The sequence below is a fragment of the Lepidothrix coronata genome, unplaced genomic scaffold (assembly GCF_001604755.1).
Source record: "Lepidothrix coronata isolate B3197 unplaced genomic scaffold, Lepidothrix_coronata-1.0 Scaffold244, whole genome shotgun sequence".
Classification (NCBI taxonomy): Eukaryota; Metazoa; Chordata; class Aves; order Passeriformes; family Pipridae; genus Lepidothrix; species Lepidothrix coronata.
Genome location: NW_016690424.1, coordinates 1,013,045 through 1,033,400, shown reverse-complemented (window position 1 = coordinate 1,033,400; position 20,356 = coordinate 1,013,045). Strand labels below are relative to the sequence as shown.

At 42.8% G+C, this 20,356-nt stretch overlaps 1 protein-coding gene across 1 annotated transcript in view; it reads right to left on the bottom strand.

The window, feature by feature from the left end:
- Window positions 1-20,356, bottom strand: part of EFCC1 (EF-hand and coiled-coil domain containing 1) — a 56,245-nt gene that overhangs the window by 20,182 nt on the left and 15,707 nt on the right. The window lies entirely within an intron of this gene.

Sequence of the window (20,356 nt, the reverse complement as noted above, 5' to 3'; positions counted from 1 at the left end):
CCATTCCCTGGCTGCTGTCCCTGGTCCCCCCAGAGCAGAGCTCAGTCCCTGCCCCTCCTCTGCCCCTGCCCAGGCAGTTGGAACTGCACTGAGGTCTCCCCTCAGTCTCCTCTGCTCCAGCTGAACACACCAAGTACCCTCAGTGTCCTCACACGGCTTCAAATCAAGGCCCTTCCTTATCTTCATTGCCTCCTTTGGATGCTCTCCAGTGGCTTCAGATCCTCCTTACATTATTTAAAGACATCTAGAACCTCTGTATGGAACATCTGCCCTGGCCATCACCCCTCCCTGCCCCCTGGCAGTGCCGTGGCAGCGGGTGCTCTGTGTTCACCGTGGGCACTCAGCACTCACGAGGGCTGGGGCAGAAATCCTGCACCCGCTCCCTTGGGCTCAGAAATGCCAGGCAGTTTTGACCCAAGTCATCTGAGTACTGGAGGTGAATCAGCGTCAGACTGAGAAGTCAAAAAGAATGATCCAGAAGCAGTGACACACCTGGAGACCAGCGAGGTACAGGTAAGAACCTCTGGGCAGAGCTGGCACCTCCCTGGAAATGGTGTCTGTTACCGAGCGCAATCAGAGGATGTCACATCCAGGTGGTTTACAGGAAATGGCTTTCAAGGGGTGATACACAGATCAAGTAATGGAACTGATGAATTTGAGCCCTTAAACGTGCCAACAAAACCTCTTTTGAAAATAGTGATTGAATTCAGAGAAGGCCAATGGTTGACCTGACTGAGGAACTTCAGGTTACCCAGGTGGACACCACTAGGGCAGTGTCCTCCAGGAGGTTCAGGGTAACTCCTGTCAGAGGAAAGACTCACAATATATTTACGTGTAGTTGAGTTGACGATGTTCTACCCCAATCCAGAAAAGACCTAAGCATGTAAGAGAGTACAAATCACTGAGTGTAGTGCAATGGAAACTCTTACTGTGCATGAACCAAAATCTAATAACATAGAAATTTTCTAACAATTTAATAAACTATTTCTTTTGGTGTGAAATGCAAGTCATGGTGAGTCCATTGGAGCTAATACTCTCTTTTTATGAGAGTACATTTGGCTTGGTTCAGTTTGGCTCCCCTACCTAGGGATATACTCAGGGGCAGTATTGATATTTTAGAGGGAATGCAATGGAAGCAAACAATGTAGCTGACAAAGAAAATTAATTCTATGACTCCTATTTACATGCTAAATAGTAAATAAAGTCTACAAAATTGAAAGGCAACACATAGTGCTGAATTTATTCTGAAGATTTTGGTTTTTTTTCACACAATATACATAATATGCTCCTTATTTCCATAAAATCTTACTGAAATAAGAGCTATGGAGAATTTAAGAAATTAGATTTTATAATATGGTAAGAACCTAATATTGCCGGTAGGGGCTGTTGTGTAGTTCACAAAGAATCTACTTGCAGAAGAAAACAAATCAAATTCAAGAGTTCTGTATTGAATTAGGTTCCTCCAAATTCTTCCTAAGATTAGTTTTGGTCTGGCAAAATATTGAATATTCCTTCTACTTAACACACTAAGTAGTCATCAAAAATGAGAGTTCAAACATTTAGCAAATTGGTCCTGCTGAAACAAGTTGTATAACATGACCTTTTGTACAAATCTTGTAAATCCTTCCTTTAGGTGTTGTAATTTGTAAATTCAGCTGCAGCCAGAAACAGGCCTGAGCTGTGCAACAGAGCAGCTGATGCTGAGCTAGAGATCAGTATTGCAGAGCTTTGGTTTAATCCCACACAGCTGCTCCTGCAGAGCCACACCAATGCTGGTTCCCTTGTTGCCTGTGAAAGTACATGAAGTAAATAAGATCATGAATTTAACAAAAGAGTCAGTATTTGAAAACATCACCAGGGACAGAAGCTGAGCTAAGCCCTGCTTAGAAACCAGCACTCACTTGACCCCCCCCGAGTAGAACTGACTGCATGAAAAACCAGTGACTTACTGCATTTGCAATTTATGGCATTATTTAGCTTAGCAACAACTGGATTTCCTGTAAAGCCAAGGGAAATAGCAATCCCCAGAATGGAGCCTGGACAGTCATTCCAGCTCCATTAGTTCTGGAAAAAGTCATTATGGAACAGTGCCCAAATGAAATGCACTGTTAAGCTTGGGCATTCACAATGGGGGCTCTGGGAAGCATCAGAGCTCTGGACAGCTACTGGGGGACATTCCTGCCACAAGAATATTACATTTCATTGTTTTGAAATGTGCTGATTTCCTTCATTGTGGAGACAAACATATTTTTGGGTCCGGTACTCAATAAGAATCCTTTATTATTTCTTGAGCACCCTAGCTGGTATTTAGCAGATTGCTCTCTTAGTTTTGAGCTGCAGCATAATTTAGATCTGTTTGGGTTTCAGAGATTCCCAGAGATGACATTTCAGTGATTATTCATTGTAGTTATGGAGCTGGTTAAGATTTTAACCTATAAAATATTGAGAATATTCAAGTATCATGAAAATCTTCTCTAGTAAGTGTGGGTAAAGGCTGTGATGTTTAACAGGAGATGTGCTGGTGGTATTGACTTCTGACATCTGGCAGCCTGGTGTCGACTGATGTGCAGTCTGAGGAACATTAAGAAGTTTGGTGGGACAAAAAACCCCCTCCCATATAATTCAGGACTTAGAACAGCAAACTCCCTCTACTTAGATGACATTCAAGGCAAACCTAAATATTAACTGTCACTTCTCTGTTGTCCTTATAAGGGAAGTTGATTAAATACAAAGTAAAAACTTACTATTCTGTAGTAATTATCTTGAGAGGACTCGTCAGCTCTCTCCTAATGTGGAGAAACTAAGGGAGCCACACAGATGGTGTGTTTTGTTGAGTCTCTGCCCAATATATGGATTAAAGACAGCCCTGTCTATCTACTCTGGAGATATTCATCTGGGAAACTGGAAAGAAATGTAAGTTTTCAGCCAAGGTTTTCAGCCCCAGGTGGCACAGGCTCTATCCTTCGCATCAAATCACACTGTGCTTTAGTTTCCCCAAGAAAAAATACAACAAAGTCAGTGTCCCTTACACCTAACTAAAAAGAGAGATGAAGATACAGCCTTCTTTTCTTGCCCCACACATGGAAATTGTTTCAAGGTGTTCAGGAAAGGGGCAGACTTCAAACATGTGTGAAGGAACACGTGGCCAGGCAAGCTGGAATTTCAGAGCCAGATAAAAATGAAGGGAAACAAAGCAGCAGCAGCATGAGTAGATGTGGAAACTTCTAAAACCCAAGGGATTTTGTATTTGATCAGCTAAAATACCATGTCAAGGACCCGCTGGAAGCAATAAAACTGGAAATTTGTTGGTTTGGTATGTCTTGCCAGGAGTCCAACATTTATTCACCGCAGTGCCCAGGGAAGGTGGCAGGAAGGGACAGCACCAACAGCCTGGTGACAGAGGTAAAGGGAGGGGCAGTGTCTGTGCAATAGAGTTCCAAAAGAGGGATCTATAAACACGGGTAATTTTCATTTGCATCACCCAAATCCAGTTTAAGGCATTAATCTGCCAAGTTTGGTGCCAAAGATCAAGAGGCAGAGCTGGAGGTGGTTTTGTCTGTACAGAAATTGAGAGGGGCGAAGGGGCTGCTAATGCTGCTCATGTAGCAAAGGCAAAACTTGGCATTTCTTTAAACTAGAGCTAAAAATTAGATGGATTGAAGAAGATTCTAATCAGAAATATCACACAGTACAAGAACAGCATTAAGGATATTAATGGATCTTTGCTGTCAATTGGAAGAAAGGGGCTGTTTCCATCTTTTAGTTTTGCCATGACATAGCATCCTACATCCATTTTGGAGGATATTTCAAATTTCTGACTGGATTTCCTCTGTTTTTTGGTCTTTAAAGCAGATGAAACCACACAGTACAGAAGGTTTAATTTCTAAGGGCTACTTAGGTGCTGTTGTTGGAGCACACAGGATTTCATCCTCCTTCTCAGGGGAGGTGATGGAGGCGTGGGTGGAGTCATGGTGGTGCTCTTTGGTAGCAGAACAATGAAACACCCCATTTCCCCATTTCTCATCATGTGATTTAACCACTAGGCCATCTTTTTCTATCTGGGAGCTCTTTATTTTCTTTAGTGTCAAATCTGCACTCTTAATTTTCAAGTGACAGAGATTTGGGGATTCAGAGAAGAGCATAACAAGAGGGGCCAAGGCTTTGGCTGTCATGGCAAATGCTGAAGGGAGGAAACCTCACTCACTCTTAAACACAGGTTTAATTCTTTTCTCATTAGTATTCATACAGCATCCAATGGTTCTTCATAAATGAGGAGAAGAGTGAATAAACAGCACATTTGTTTAGGGCAAAGATCAGAGGGGGGAGCAGGGCTGGAGGTGCCTGGGAAGGGTTTGTGTCAGCGTGGGGAGGCTTCTATGGAGACAGGCAAAGAGCCCCCATTCATCTGAGCCTTTGTGCTGAGCATAAAGGGCAGCCCAGGGAAGGAACAGTGAAGGGGGGAGAGTTTGCAAAGTACTGGACCTTAAAGTAATGTCCATGACTAATTGGCTTTTAATTGGCTCTCCTGTATTGTTATGGAAACATCCAACTGCAGCAAACCCCACCTGCCTCTGGTGCCAAGCAAATCTTGAACTTAAATATTTAATTCCTGACTAATCATAAAGTAGCTCCAAGGAATTATTAACTTCACCTTCACAGGCCTTTAACTCGTCTCTTTTAGAGACTGACTTGCAGCAGACCAAACAGCTGTGTAATAACATTGCCTCGAGTACAGTCATACAAACTAAGCCATGCCTTATATTCAAAGTGTATGACTTCTGGTTTTTAACCAAAATGAGGTGTGAGTTTTATTTTTGTACTATTTTATCCAAACTGTCAGAGTTCAGGGAACTCAGAATGGTTCCATTCTGGTTTATCCTCTCCAGGGAATTACAGAGTTGAGAAGGTGTGCATATTTTTGATTTATTTATGACTTTTCATTTACTGTTGAGATCAAATATGTTTTCACACTGGAGCTAAAAATGTCTGTGTGGGTTTTCTGAATCCATCTGTCTCTGGTTGGTGCTGTGGGTTGTGAACTCCTCTCCAACAGAAATCATATGAATGAGCTTTCTGTGATCAATCCAGATGCTGAATCTCAGGTTTTGAATAGCTTGATCTGTAAGCCATTATATATAAATTTGTAAAAGTATGAAGTTATAGTGGCAATAGTAAAGATGCCTCAGTATCCTGGGTTTATATGGGTAGTTATAAAGTGTAGTTATAACTGCAACTATGCCTGTACAATGGTTACAGTTATGGGAGGTTTCCTGTTGTCGGCTGTTGATTTTCATTTTCTTGCCAAAATCACCACCCTCCAGAAAAAAGTCATTTAACTGAGGGCCATGTGTTTTCTTGCAGAACCTTTCCATCTTCCTGCATGTTGGATACAAGCAGGCAAACCCTGGAATGGTGCTGTCCCACACAGAGCTGTAGCTTGCTGTCCTTCCTATGATGATTGCAAGCATTTTTGAGGCAGCACAAACCTTTGTGCAGCTACAATTAAATTACAGAATGGACAGTGCCTTTCATTGTCCCCACTGTCCCATTCCACGGAGCAACTGCTGTGAACTTGGACTGTTTGGAGGAAACTGTTTTTCAGAAATTGGCTGCTCTTAGCACAGGTCCTTATTGTTCATTTGTCAACTGCCTTCTTGTTACTCTGTTTCTTAAAATCAGAGGTCAGATTAGAAAAATGTATTTCCTGCTGTTCCTGACATTTTTGATCCTCAAAGGTTTAGATGCAAAGATCTTTCATTGCATATTGCTTTTCCATGCCATTTGGGTTGAATGTCTCACAATCCAATATTCCTTGGGATGATCTTTTAGTTTTCAGGTAAGCAAAAACAACAGAAGTAAATGGATTTCTAAAGGTCCTTGTAGGTCCTTAGTCTGTGTTTAAAATATCTCACCCCTCTCTTATTTCTGGAGAGAAGTTTAAAATGTGAGTCAAAGCACAGCCCTAAGAGCTGCATCCTTTGGGGATGCAGAATGCAGAGCTGTGACAGGAGTGAGCAGTTTTCCTGCTGATGGAAACATGGGATTGAGTCACACCCTGGACAGGTACAGTGGTTACAGTGGGATTGGGAATTGCAGCAACAGCAGATTTCAACACAGACGAGTAAAAGGACAGAAGATGAAATATGCAGAAAAAAGTGCTTGAGGCCCAAACAGACTCCCTGATAAAACCTGGGATGCTATCCAAGTTCTGGAAGTCTTGCCATCACTCTCCTGTCAGTAAATATTTGGGAAAACCACACACAAATGAGTTTTTGCTCCCTCTCCCAATGCAGGGCCACATGCAGGATGATAATTTACTGGGCTGTCACCTCAGAGCAGGAATCTATGCAGAGAATGTGGGGATCTGACCCTCTTGGTGGAAAACACAGATGTGATGATGCTGCCTGATACAAATTCTTGTGTTTTATGTGTATTTGGTCGTTTTTTTCTTTTTAAGGTTCTTAATTCCCAAGATGTCCCTGGAGCACATGCACGACAGTACAGTTGTTATCTGGAACATCCCAGTCTGTTTGTCCTATGTGACCTTTGCCTCAGGCAGGAGATGAATGATTTCTGTAGATGGACAACAGCAGGAGAGAGAAGGAAACTTCTGCCAGGAGGTTCCTTTGTTCCTTTTTCACCTACAAGCAGCAAGTCAGGCGAGACACACGGGAACAGAATGGAGTGTCCCTGCCAAAGCTGCTCAAAGCTCCTTTGGGGAAGGAGATTCCACTCCTGTCTCTGCCAGAGACCATCCACAGTGTCAGGCAAATTACTTCAGTTAGGCTTTCTTGACATAATTACCTTGTTGCACACGTGCAGATAATAATTGAGTCCTGATCATTCTTTTTTTCATGGAATTTGAGACTACAGGGCATGAGAACTGCAGGGAAGGGTGGGATCATGGCAGTTCTCACTTGAGTGCTTTGCTCTGAAATATCAGGTACTGGGAACATTTAGATCAGTCAGAGGGGGAGCCTAAAACTGGCAGAATATTTTGAATGTCCTCTTTCTAGTCTGGTCTATTATACTGGGGTGCAGAGTGTACTAAACCCCTACTCCTTCCTTTGCAATGTGTCAGGTGAGGACACACTTACAGTCAAGATAAATATCAGTGCATTAGCAAGGCCATCCAAGTACAAAACAGGAGCCCTTATGCACAGACACACACATGCATACATACACATTTCTTACAAATAAATGATTAAGGAAGCTGAATTACAGCTGCATGGGCAGGTTTCATCCTGTATCTTACAGAATACTTTCCCTTCAGCTCTGAAAAGCAGCTCAGGATCTCCGAGTCTCGCTGTTTGGTGTTTTCCTTAACCTTTTTTGGCCTTGAAACTTCAGTTTACCATTCTTAATAAGCTATTAGTCACTTGGGCTTCTCCATGGAAGATAACATCTGACAATTAGGCTAAACAGAGGAAGTAATTATAGGGCTTCTGTAAGTCCTGCACCTCACAAGGGATTATATTGCATGGCAATAGTTCTTGAGTGTATCTGTGCTGAACCAGGCTGCTCTTTGCTGTGTGGGGTATTTTGTGGTTAATAGTCACTTAACTATCCAGGACAAACGTGCATCACTCTGGAATTATGTCACTCAGATATTCCTGCCCCTTAATGAATTCTTCTCTGACAAAATAAAGGAAATGTTTTGCAGCTGTTGTTCCACGGGAATAAAGAACTCTTTTGCCACACCCTGCTAGCCAGAAATTCAGATATTTACACTGGAAGCTTGGATGTACACAACATAGACCTAAATAAAGCTAGACAAATTCAAGAATCACCTGTTCTTGATTAACTATTAGCACAAAAGACATTTGCTAAACCTTGCACAAGATTGAAGTCTGAGCTAAAAACCTGGATTCAATTTTCCTCCTCATCCTGGAACTGAAGGTCATGGATCTGTTGCTCTTCCTTTTCTGTTACACAGCTCTACTCTCAAGTTTGCCTTCATTCCATAGTGGAACAATTAATTTAGTTTACCTGAAGTGTGTGTTAAGCTGGCAGTGTCAGAAATACTCCATGAGCTCATGAGATTCTGTACGTGGACTTGGGGCTGGTGCTGGACCCCCCAGTAATGCTGAGCAGCACAGTCTGTGTGTTGAGGTACCTGGGACAGCTGAGGGACCAGAAGGGTTTTATTCACTATTGTACCACCCCTCTGACTAACTGCTGGCTAAACACCACCTCCCTGTCACACCAACGTGGGGAAACCCTCTCAGCCCAGAGAGCAAATACCCCTTTTAGGAAGCTGGACCTCCCTAATAGGCCATGTGTGTGTTCAGGGTCCCTGGCTGTGTGCAGGTGAGTTCAGAAGACTTGTGCTGATGTTCCTCCCACTGTGCCATGCCAGCCATCTCAGCTGTATTCCCAAGGGAGGGCTGATCCAGCCTGGATCCGTCCTGCTGGCTGCACTCAGCACTGGGGGCTGTGCCAGGCTTCCCCCAGGATACTTTACACCTCATGGGTGCCCTCCCTCAGGTCAACATCCTCCACTCCACCCTAGGACAGGACAGAGGTCCTTTTGCCTGGAGCTGGCTGAAAATTCTGCACAGGCACTACATTACAAGTCACTCCAGACAAGCAGTGTGAGCAATCTGCCTCTCCAGGCTCTCAGGAAGCACAGGGTTTGAGTGAGGCTGAATCTCATGGGAGAATAAATTCTCACTCAAGACCACACTTTTGCCAAGAAAGGGAGGACCAGGTGATCCTTGAGGTTCTTCCAACCTGGTATTCTGTGATTTCCAACCCTCTTTGCTTCTAGTCAGGTGGACAGTCCCCCTGGGGAAACCTCTCTCTGACACTCTGAGATCTCCATTTAGCCCAGCCCATAAGGAATAGCAACTGAGGCCTGTGAAAACAAATACAGACACACCCCCGTGAAAGAATTGTCTGGATATATTCTAAATCTATTTGTCCTTCCTGCTTTTTAAACTCAGGAGTTTTAGACTTTTGTCTAAACAACACAAGTCCTGACTTGTGTTTCACAGAAAGATGCTCGAAAGCCTATAATCAAAAATTAATAACTAAATCCTACAGCATTCAAAAGCACTGATAGCTCTGACCAGGACACAGGACATCAAGCATGTAAGCCAGAGAAAGAAGAGCAGCAGAGCTGTGCTTCTGCAGATAATTTCCTTCTGCCACTGCTGTGTAACAACCACCACCCCCGTGTGTTCCTTCACGTAGCCGTGAGGTGTTTAATCCCCAGGAATCCTCCCATTATCTCCTGTGTGCTGGAGTGTGTCAGTGAAGATCAAATGTCCAGGGAGCCTTTTCATGTCTCCTAGATCAAGAAAACTGTTCTTCCTAACAGAGTCAGGGAGTAGAGCCTGTGAATTCAACTCTGAAAGCTTAAAACCTGTGACAAAGCTGTTTCTCAGTTCTGTCGTGTGTATGCAAAACTGCCGACAGCAGTGGTGCAAACTCCCAAAGGACCTGTTTACTGGCATGTAAATTCCTTCAGGATTTATTTCAGAACTTCCTAGACTTAGAGCCTCATGGATGCAGAGTAACAGAAGAGGCAGATGGCTCATCTAACAGCATCAGTGTGCCTTAAGCTGGTTGCAAGTTGTTCCTGACTGGGTCTTATTCAGGATTTGGGAAAATCTGACATTAATGTGTGAGGGGAGGGGCTTTGCATCTAAGTTGGATATTTCTTAAGCTCTCTGAGGACAGTTGTGCCCTGAGAGAGGCCCTTTGTCCAGCTGTTTGGTGCCTGCAGGTCCTGGTGCTGCCCAGGTGGTTGTGGCTGAGCCCGGGCAGGAGCTCCGTGGATGGTGAGTCAGTGCCAGCACTGCCACTGGGAACGTGGGCAAGTCACAGCCCCACGGCCCTCAGATCCTGTGGCAGGAAACAAGGATGACAATTCCCTCAGCCTGTCGTGTTTGCTGTTTGTAAAAACATCCTCAGAGCTTCCGAGGGCAGTTTCTCTGTCAGACACTGTCCTGCTGCGTGTTCCTCCACACCTCAGCTCTGGGTCTGCTCTTCTGATGCCTCTCTGAAACAGTTCTGAGTTTCCTGAAAGCAGCCTGTCCTGTCCTTTGCCGTCTTGAAGCCTCTGTTGTCCCGTTTGGTGAAAAATAACTCTCCCTTTGGAGTAATCCCAAAGTTGTCATTTTCCTCTGCAAATATTTATAAGTTATTTGCCAGTTCATGGAGACTACAAAATATCACCTAGTGCTTCTGCATTTATTGGGGTCCTTGGTATATTTTGACAGCAAATATAGCAGCTTCTATTTTGACTTTTATTGGTGAGAAGGTTAAATAGGAAACACTATTTGAAGGTCAAAAAGCCAGTGACAGAAGTGTAACCATATGTAGCTACTCCCTGAACGCATGAACCGATTTCTAACATGTTTATCTCGTCTCCCTTCTCCATGGGTGACAAGACTCTGCTTGTCTTATTTCTTTATTTTTATTATTATTTATTATTATTTAATTTATTTATTTTCTTGTCCCATTTCCTTATCTGATGAACCTCAGTCCAAGCAGGTTTGTATTGTATTTATCTCCAAATTCACTTAAACTTCATCTAAGATTAAACTTTGTACAGTACCTTTCCTACTGCAGCAAATATCTAATTAGGTGCATAATTTTAGCCAAGTATGTACTCTCATTGACATAAACCAATTTAATTACAGTTTGGTTTCATTCTATCAGTTGCAATCCTTACATAAATACAGTTCCACACCTCCTTAAACACTTTCCGAAGTAAAGATTTCAGTATTACTATTTTCAAATAGTTGACTCAATCCAAGTTCGGGTTATGGTTTTACAAGTTCATTTACAGCTTTCCTCAAGCTTTTGCCTTATAGGCCATTTTTCAGTTCCTGTAATATGATTACACTGTATTCATTTCCATGATGATTTAGTAGCACAAAATCATGATTCATGTGGGACTTAGCCAATCTTTATACTCCCCTGGGAAAGACTCTCCTCTCCTCTACCACTTAGAATCCCCTGGAATCTGTGGGGTGGCCCCAGGCAACTGCACTGAACATGTGTAGAAAGTAAAAATAAATTAATACAGATACTTAGTGGAGTTAAAAAAGAGATGCCATAAATACAGGTTACTGTAGGGGTGTACATAAAACCTCCAGGTTTACAGATGATTTCCAGTGGATCAAATATGGTATTTTAAGGTATTTTAAGCTAAAATGATTAAGCAACTAGACTGTGGGAATAAACAGCTATTAAAATACATTTAAGAAATGCAACTTGGGCACACAGAAGGCCAGCAAAGAGAGCCTAAGAATCCAATTGTGGTCATATATAACCAGTATAACGGTTTATTGGCCAGATTTTGATGGTTTCTCATTTGTTGAAATGTTGTTGCACTGTTAAGGCCAGTTTTTGATACCCCTTCACATGCAGGTCTGCTTATGAAATGTGCTTGGAGCACAGGACTGTTGGTGTAGGACATCAGTGATGGAACACCATAAATGTGTCTTGTGTCAGCACAAGGGACTCGTGACAGGTTTGACATCAGAAGTATTACTGGGATGAAAACAAGATCAATAATGGTCTCTGTTAGAGTAAAACCTGGTGGTGGTGTAATCTATTCAGCACTGATGTGGTTCAGCTGGGATAATGTTCTAAAATGGCTTTACAGAGACCCTTCAGAGCCAGCCAGGGGTGTTCCCTGTGAGTCAGCACAAGGTACAATGAAACCCTGACAGGAGCCCTTGGAAAGGACTATGATATAAATGATAATAGGACTTCTTTCTGCAGGACAAAGGAGCAGGTAGATTTTATTAATAACTTAAAATAACTCTCACTCCTGCCCCCTGCCCCACACTCACCCCTGGGTTTTCAGATCAAGCAAAACACTTGATTGCCCTGGAAATTGCATACAGATCATTTAACAAGGGTATGGAAAACTGAAACAAAGCCACCTTCCCTCCTTTAACACTGCCCGGGGCTCAGTTTCTCTTTGGAATGCTCAGCCATGCAGCAGACCTGCAGTCCTGCGGGGGAAATGTCCAGGTTCTGTCAAGCCTGGCACTGTCAGGAAACAGAATGGGACATTGAATTATGTTGAAATACGTTAAGTGACCTTTCTACTTTTGCATTGCATTTTCTACCTCCACAGTCTAGAAAATCCCAGGTCTACAGCAAATCAGAGCAGCCTTAAAGGTGATGCAAACCCCAGTTGTGAGGGTGATTCTGTTTCAGCTGTTGTGTATTTAAGGTATTACAGAATGTACTAACATTGGGTTATTAAAAAGGAACATCAGGTAGGTAAGATCTCTAACCCTACATGGCTCAGTGCTCCTGTTTTACTCCCTCATGTTATGTGGCCATCACAGGCTGCAGTGGTTCCTCTTCAGTAAAAGAGCTAATAAATGAGGAGAAGAAGAGGAATGGACCTTGTTACTAGGAAAATTCCTCATAGGAACGTTGGTAACCAGGGTTCATGTTTTCCTAATCAACATGACCTGAAATTATTCTGACAAAAGGCTTTGGCTCTTTGCTTATGTATTTCCCCCCCCCTTTTTTTTTTTTTTTTTTTTTTAGCCAATGCTTCATTGCAGTTTTTCCCTGTTTATTGGAGTCCCCCCCAGCACAGCCTGGCTGTGTGTGAGTGAGTGCAGCTGGTTTGGGGCTCCCTGTGCCCTCTGTGGGACACAGCCCATCTCACACAGCCCTGCCCTCCACAGGAGCCCCACGGCGGGCAAGGACGGTTCCTCTGCACAGTCCACAGGTATTTAGCAACAGATACTTCCTCTTGTTTCCACAGAGTTTCCTCAATAGATTTCCACAGGAAAAGAGTGAAATCTGTATGAAAAACAGGAAGCAGTTCTCAGAAGTTTTCTGTAATGCAGCACTGAGAGGAAGACTTAAAATAAATGTGGGTGTTTGAAGCAGTAGGGGATACCAGTTGTGTTATCTTAATGTCCACACAGATTCAATTTAACATCATAGGGCTTTAGCAGAGTTAAAAACCTCAGGTATTCATAAAATATATCTAGCTTTTCATTTTAGTTGACAGTAGGTGACTAATATTGAAACTTCTACAACCAGGTATTTTCTATTTATACTTTATTGCCCTGGGCAACTCTTTTGGAAAACTTCCCATCTGCCTCAGTCTTGGAAGAGATCACAAACTTTCTAATGCTGATCCATTCCTCTTGCCCCAAATATAGGCCTTAATCTTTTCCCTTGGCTTTTTGACATTCTGCAATTCAGTTTCAAATGCTGAGATTTATGCATTAGAAGGAAGACAGGCCAGGATAAAACCTGACAAAATATGACACGCAGAAATATTTGTTAATTAAAACCTTCTAGAAATTTTGCACTGACCCTTTGTGATCCAGCTATAAACTTTTCCAGCTTTTACTGCAAGCACTGAAAAGGGAGGGGAAATGTGTAGCTCTCCACCTCAAAAGCAAGTATAGTCACAGCAGTTGCAGTTGATTTCTGGTTGCACTGGGAAGCTCCTTAGCCCATGGAGTCTTAGGTGGGTGAAGGTGGTCCATTAGAAAACGGGGATATAGCACGTGGGATGAGAATTTTTGAGGAAGAAACCCTTAAATTTGTAAATCTTTCAAAGGAAATTTGACCTTAATTTTACTGTCACTTTCTACATTTCATAAAGCCAAACAGCAGGAAGAAGATTGATTTGACCTTCATAGTATGTTGTTTGTATTTGAGAACTTGGGGATAATACAGTCTGTGCTCATTTCTAATACAGAAAATGGTAAAAAATGAAAGCAGAGTATGTTCCTGTGTTTTACCGCCAGGCTTTAGTAATTAGACACATTATGTTTCAAGAGATATATGAAATAAAAGTTCAAAATCCCTTTTATCCATACTCAGTTGTTTCAATCTAATGCTGCTGTTTCAATTTTTAAAGCTATCCTATCTGCACACCAGAATTTCATGGAAACCTTTCAGACATGGCATATTCTGCTTTTTGAAGTTTCCATCAGAGCAAGTATAGAAGGCTTTGGAGATCTGAAGGAGCCCCTTTGAGGTGAGAGCGGAGACAGGAGTGATGTTCTGCAGAGTTCCTGGGCTTCTTTCAGCCCAGTCCCACAATAAAGCCTCATGTTTTGGTCTGTTGTTTGAGTTATAACTATTGAACAGACTGTTTGTCAAGAGACTGTTTCACATGAGACAGACTAAAATCAACCAGAAGCAGGGCTTTGTAGTGAATGCAAATATTTCTTGGTTTTGTTTTCTGTAGATACTTTAAACAACTAAATGGGGAAAAAAATCAATACAGTGTGTGCCAAGTGCAACACCTGCAGTGTTAAGCCTGAGATTTATCAGCAGAGTGCCCTTCTCCCTCCAAACATCATTTCTGTTCTTTAAAGTGATCTTGATTGTTGTGAGTCTAACTGATCAGTACAATCTCTCATTGCCTGAGCGTTTGCTGCTCTGCCTGTGCCACGTTGTTCAGTGACTGAGAGAGGCTCTGGGGGTGAATTTTCACCCTCTGCAGCGATCAGGCTGGCAATAACAGCTAAAGGTAGGATTTCACATGCTCTGCCTGCCTTTTGGATTGTAAATTCCTCTAAACAGGGCACGAGTACACTAAACATCATATATCTGGAGGGTCATTAAAAAAAGCTGCGGGCAGTGAACTACAGCAGCTGTAGGTTTATGCCCTCAAAGGATTAATGACAGCACCCCCTGAGCTTGCACAAGTCTGGTTTGCATTAGCAAAGGCTCACTGAATTTCATTGATTCTTCCCAGAACTGGGATATTTAGGATAAACACTGTTATTTTCAGGTCCACATCCCACTGGGAACAGAAAGGACCTTAGTGTCAGATGTGAGGGCCACTATTACTGCTGGTTTGGGAAGTGACAGACTCCAGGTTTGATGGAAGGCCTAAGCCAGTAAAAAAACCCCAACCAGTGCATACATTTGATTTTCTAGCAGAAGCATTTGTTTAAAATGCCAGAGTGTTCCCAGATCTCCAGTTAAGACCCAAACACTTCATTAGCAGCAGACAGACAGGATATGCCATAGGCAGATGTGCTTCAGATGACTGTTAAACCTCCTCATGCCCCACTGCCTCAAGCAGCCTCCAGCTCCGCACCAGCGATGACAGAGAGCATCTTGTGTGAGATGGCACCTGCTTTAAACACTGTTATTTAAATACACTTACAGAATCACGGGAATTTAGGAATTAGACATAATGCCATGCATACAATTCCCAGTATCCCTTAAGCCCACTGTTTGCTCCAGTTCTCAGAAAGGCCATGAAGGATCAAAGGTTATTTCAGTGTGTATCACTGTTGTTTGGGAAAGGGCTTAGCAAGATCCCAACCCAGAGCACAACTTCCAGGCCTGCCTTTATTCCAAAGGCAGCCTTTTAATGGGGTCCAGGCAATGGGATTCTGTGAACATGTTTCAGTTGCTGGATTTTCCTACCTACACTGAGCAAGGTTCTAGGAAATAGTTTCTTCTGCCCAGGCGTGATCTGGCATTGCCAGTCTGCTGCTGTTCAGTGAATGTATATTCTACCTTTCCCTGTGGAACTGATGCCTACATGTGGGTCTGAGAGCTGGGCTGGAGCACAAGAGCAGCTTCTTCGCTGTGAGTGCTGCTGACTGGGACTAACCTGTTTTTACAGATGGGGACAGTGCAGGATTGTTCCCTGGATCTGCCCTTCCCTGGGAACTCAGCACAGCCCTACCCATCACATTTGAAATTCTGGTCTCTGTAACTCCTGCAGTGAACTGGATTTGTTTTCCAAAGCCAGGGAGGAGAGTCCCCAGTGCCACAGCTGCTCATGAAATGCTGAGGTTGTGCTGCTGCTGTGACAGGGTCTCTGTGACTCAGTCGTGCTAAAATCCCTGTGATTCCCTGGATAACTCAGAGGGGGCAACAACACCTCTGGCCTTGGGAAACTGGAATTGAGTTCTGCTGCTGTCCCATCCTTTTGGCTCAAAAGCTGGCAGATCCAGTAGGGTTTTATCTCCATTCTGCTCGTGCTACTGCTTCAAAGAAATGGATTGTTTTCCCATCTTTCAGCAGCCTATGTAAAAAACCAAAACATTTAGACCAAGTTGCAGAAAGAATGAGGATTCCCTGCACAGTGCTAAACCTAGAGACGTGACCGTAGTGTGATGTAACCACTCCCTAAACATTTGAGCATTTGTGAACACACTGACAGCAAATATGTCCCTGTTTACCCACCATCCTGTCCTGTGACAGTCAAATTGGGGATCAAATGTTTACAGAGAACCCCAAACTGATGTAACGTTTATCTTGGGCCAGTTTTTAATGCATTGTAAAATAGCAAATACATTTTCCTGAAAGTCTGGGTTGAATTTCAGAATTTCAGAAGTGACCTGAAGCAGAGGTTGCTTATAAAGCTGAATGAGGAGTCAATTATTATTGGGATTTTCAGTTGCTCCTGTAATAAAAGTGGCAATCAAATTTCTGTATCTTCTAAAATGGAGATAAGCCCACAAGTTGGAACTTCATCATGTAGAACTCAAATTTGATATCATGAAAGTGATATCAGTGGATTGATTTAAGCTGCTCAGAGCCTGGTTTGAGTATGACTCATGATGTTACATCACCAGTCCATACAAGCTACAGAAATCCAAACAAAATGTAAGGCTTACAAAAATATATTGACCTTTAAATGGATATAAGAAGAAATTAGGAACAATATGCTTAGAGTTTCATCTTGCCCACTGTCCTGTCTCTGACAGGGAGCTATAGTGGGTGCTTCACAAAAAGAAAGACAGACACAAAACAAGTCTTGAGCAATCTTTAGCCAGGTTCCAATAATCAGTATTTTGATGTTTTCACACACAGACTATAGATAAGGACTTCTGTAGTATTTTAATTGACATATAAAATCTTATCCTTATAGATATGTAAAAGCTTATCTGAGTATTTAAACATTTTCCCCATTTCACAAGGCTGTATTATTAATTTTGACAGCATTATTCCTCCCCATGGAGAATGATGTTGCTGTGGTTAAGTTGTGGGGAGTGCCCATTCTCACTCACTGTTGGCTCTCCCTGCACACTGCAGGTCCAGCCTGGGACATTCTGGGGGTCCCCAGCTGTAATTCCTGCTGAGTTCCTGCTGGACAGGCCACCTCCACTCCTGGCTCTGGAATATAACTACACTATACTGAAGTCCAGTGCATCAAAAGGTCCCAGAGGTCTCACAGAAGATTAAAGAAGGAATTGTCTTTACTATTTCCAAGCTCTCAGAGTCTCTCGCTATGGTCCACTGAACTGGAAATACTGTATCTAGGCAGACAAAGTTTTGCTTCCAGAACAGCCTTTGTTCTGGGGGTTTTGGTTTCTGTGAAGAAAACTGGATTTTGAATGAGTTCTGCTGGTGCTGCCCTGTTCAGTGCTGCTCTCATGGACTGTTCATGGCACTACATTATTACAGGAGAAAATCTAAGCTGAAAAGTCTTAACACACTCATGAGATGCCAGCTTGAAAGATACTCACTTTCTAGACATTAGAAGCTTTCCAAGGATTCAGTGCCTCCAACTTTTTACCATTTATAGGTTTATGTTTTTATACTTATTTGCCAGCATAGCACCTATAACAATGGGAGAAAAGTCTCTTAAGTTAAAAGCACAAAGCAGTCCTTACAGGAAAACTTCCCCTGTCCCCTGGTGGGGATTAGACCTGAAACTTCAAAATCTGATTAAGCAGGGTTTATTTTTAAAAACTAAATTTCCTGAAAGGGGAAACTACAGTGCTTAAAATGCTTAAAAAACTGACAAATTCTCCTTGTAGAATAGGATAGTTCTGTTGGAATACACCTACAGCCATCATCTAGTCCAAGTGTAACTCTTCTAAATCATCGTTTGCTTTTTAAATTGTCTGTATTTGATATTCAAGATGGAGTTCTCTAGAATTCATAGCACATAGTCTTCTCCAAGACACATACATTGATGTGAATAGATTTTTCAATGAGATTTTTCTTAATAATCTAAACAGGTAATTTCATCATGCTCCTTTATCACATATACACTTATCTAGGACTAAAATATTTAGGATATAGCCTGTATTTTATATCTTTGGTTCTGGCAAGGACAGAGTAACCCCTACAATAACAGACTTCTGAAATAACAGATACGAATGTCAGAGTTCAAAACATACATAAGTCCTGGGCCACAGTTGCACAGAACAAAGTAATAAGATCTATTTCACGAAGTTACTTTCTCATCTGACCATTTAAGCCATTTAAATTGTTCTGGGGACATGAGTTATTCCAATGGTTGAGATAAGTGTAATGGTGCAGCTGGAGGGTTGTAGGATATGTACTAACAAAAGCCCACTCTGTGGGAGCAGCAGCACTGTTGGAAATCCAGCTCTTTGTATCCCAGAGCAAGGCTGCTGGTGTAAGTTTGGGAGGAGGGCTTTGCTCATGTTTGAAGTGAATAATGCAATGCCATGCAGTTAATAACTCGTGCCATGTAATCTGCTTAAGCTTTGTGTTTTACAGCCCAGCTTCCCTGCCTGGTTCTCTTCCACTGGTACAGTCAGGCTGTTCTTATATCCTTGCAGGGCTTTGAAGGGAAAAGAGGATTCCCCAGTAATACTTCTTTCCTTTTTTTCAAGGAGATATAATGTTGTGTTTCTATCTCAGGACTACCTGGACTAGAAATGAGAAAAATCCCTCTTTCCAGGGTTCCAGAACACAATTTTCTCTCCCTGACAGGCCCAACAGAGCGTGAGAAACCAAGTTTAACATGCCTTTATGGGCAGATATAGGTGAGGCACTTACCTCACACATGGGGAATGGTATCACACAGGTATCACACAGCCCTCTGCATTATTGAACAGAATCTTTAATATTCCATATATATGCACATACCAAGCAACTTGGAGTGAAGTGAGAAAATGTGATCAGACAAATACCAACTGACCTCAACCAGCACGAAGGGCAAATGAATGGAAATATTAAAGTCCATACTTTCTTTCTGATAAACACACAGTATTTTGGAAATGCTCTGCTTGCCCCCAGATCTCAGCTGTGTTGGTAACCACTGGGCCAGCACTCTGACAAATGATCTTTTACAATTATGTGGGGAAATATTTGCTGTGCCAGCATGTCAGAAACACTAAGCCTGGCTTTTCAGATTAAATTTTGCTGTGGGCACAAAGAGATAAAAAGGCTCCTTGCAATATTGGCCTGGCTGTCTGTTACACAAAACCTGACATCTCCATTGAATGGCTGTGCTGGTTCCCAGCCCAGCAGGAAAGCCCAGGGGGCTGAATGGGAATGAATGAAAGTGGTTGGAGGCTGGACAATGGGATCCCTGGGCAGCGTCTGGGATGGCAAAGCCTGACCTAAAGGCAGGGACTTGTGCAGGCTTTTGTCAGACTAGATTTTGGTTGGACTCTTCAGCTATCTAATCCTGTATTCTACTCATTATGTCCCACGAGCTCGGGAGGGGTGGGCAAGAAATCCTGAGTGAGGCTGCTGAGAGGGGGGAGTTTTGTCTGGAGCTGAGTTCAGAGTTTGGCTCTCACGCTGCACTGGAGGGTTCAGAAGTTTTCCCAAACTCTGGCTGATGTTTATCTCTCTAGCTCAGAGGTTCTTCTTAGCAGAGTCACAGTTAATCCATTTTAAATCCCTCTAATCTCCAGGTATCAGTGATATTTGTGCATCTAAACGAGGTGGTTGCTGCAAAAGAATTCAACAGCATCTCTAAGCTTCCAGGTCATGTTTTTCTATCTGAAGGGAATTGTAGAATCAGTAAGTAATGTGGGCAACAACTGCCTACTGCTGTGGTCATGATAATAGTGTTTTAGAAGGGGAAACTGGTGGGAAGGAAAAGCATCCTAAGACCTGGTCTGAAGTCTGAGTTAGAGCTGAGCTCAGATCATGGGTCCTCTGCAGTGGCAGATGTGACACAAGCCTGCTTCTCAGAGCAGCAGCCTGGGATTCCTGCAGAGGAAACCACTTCTACAGTCAACCCCCTATTTTGTCATTTTTTGTACATGGAAAGCTCAAAGCCAACACACAGAAGCATTTCCCCTGCTGTTCATGTACCTGGGCATCCTGAGCCCTTCCCTGGCACTCTGAGGGATTGCAGTCATTCCCATGGTGACTCAGGTGGAGATTCCACCTTTGTATTTCTCACCTGCTAAGAGGTGGTTTTAAATGGTATTTGAGCTGCTCCCTTAAAGCTGTAACCTTTCCCGGAGCCAAGCACCTTGCAGGAAGCTGCTCCATGGCTTGGGGGACCCACTGGGTAAGAGTCACTTTTTTGTCTGCTTTGAACCTGCCTCCTGCTCTCATGTGCTGAGTCAGAGTTCCTGCACTGAGAGACTGAACAGTTCTTCCCCATCCATCTTCTTCAGGAAAATTTTGCAGATCCGTTTCACTTCTCTCCTCAACT